This window comes from Salvelinus sp. IW2-2015, linkage group LG19 (assembly GCF_002910315.2).
Source record: "Salvelinus sp. IW2-2015 linkage group LG19, ASM291031v2, whole genome shotgun sequence".
In the NCBI taxonomy this organism is placed as follows: domain Eukaryota; kingdom Metazoa; phylum Chordata; class Actinopteri; order Salmoniformes; family Salmonidae; genus Salvelinus; species Salvelinus sp. IW2-2015.
The window spans coordinates 17,469,628-17,470,913 of record NC_036859.1 but is presented as its reverse complement, the minus strand read 5'-3'; positions in this window follow the sequence as shown (position 1 = coordinate 17,470,913).

The window sequence follows — 1,286 nt, the reverse complement described above, 5'->3', positions numbered from 1 at the left end:
GGTCAAGCAAGGGCAGGCAGAGGTCAGTAATCCAGATCAGAGTCTAAAAGGTACAGAACGGCAGGCAGGGTCAGGGCAGGCAGAATGGTCAAAACTAGAAACAGACAGGAGCACGGGGAAAAACGCTGGTAGGCTTGACAATCAAAACGAACTGGCAACAGACAACACATGTATAAAAACACTGGGGATAAATGGGGAAGATGGGCGACTCCTGCAGGGGGTGGAAACAAGCACAAAGACAGGTGAAACAGATCAAAGTGTGACACACACAGGCAAAATCCTAGAGGAAAACCTGGTTCAATCTGCTTGCCAACAGACACTGGGAGACAAATACACCTATCAGCAGGACAGTAACCTAAAACACAAGGCAAAATATACACTGAAGTTGCTTACCAAGACGACATTGAATGTTCCTGAGTGGCCTAGTTATAGTTTTGACTTAAATCACCTTGAAAAACTATAGCAAGACTTCAAAATGGCTGTCTAGAAATGATCAACAACCAACTTGACAAACGTTGAATAAAAAGTGTAAATATTGTACAATCCAGGTGTGCAAAGCTCTTAGAGACTTACCTAGAAAGACTCAGCTGTAATCACTTCGAACATGTATTGACTCAGGGGTGTGAATAATGATGTAAATTTCTCACACCCTGATCTGTTTCACCTGTCTTTGTGCTCGTCTCCACCCCTCTCCAGGTGTCACCCATCTTCCCCATTTATCCCCAGTGTATTTATACCCATGTTGTCTGTTTGTTGCCAGTTTGTCTAGTCAAGCCTACCAGCGTTTTCCCGTATTCCTGTTTTTCTCTAGTCCTTTTTTTTCCCCCGGTTATGACCATTCTGCCTGTCCTGACCCTGAGCTTTCCTGCCACTTTGTACCTTGTGACACTGCCCTGGATTACTGCCCTCTGCCTGCCCCTTGACCTGTCGTTTGCCTGCCCCGTTTTTGTAATAAACTTTTGTTACTTCGAACTGTCTGCATCTGGGTCTTCTCCTGAGCCGTYATAAAAGTTTCTGTATTTKATTTTTTATAAATTTGCAAAAAATATATTAAATACGTTAACCTTTTTTTTTGTGTGTAAACAGGTGAATWAAAAAAAWTCKATTTTGAATTCAGGCTGTGGAATAAGTCAAGAGAGATGAATACTTCCTGAAGGCACTGTACAGAGGGCTGGATCATATGCTAGAGATATGAATACTTCCTGAAGGCACTGTACAGAGGGCTGGATCATATTGACTGGTTTTTTTTTTATTTGGAGTCACTGCTATAAAAATGGTTACACCAC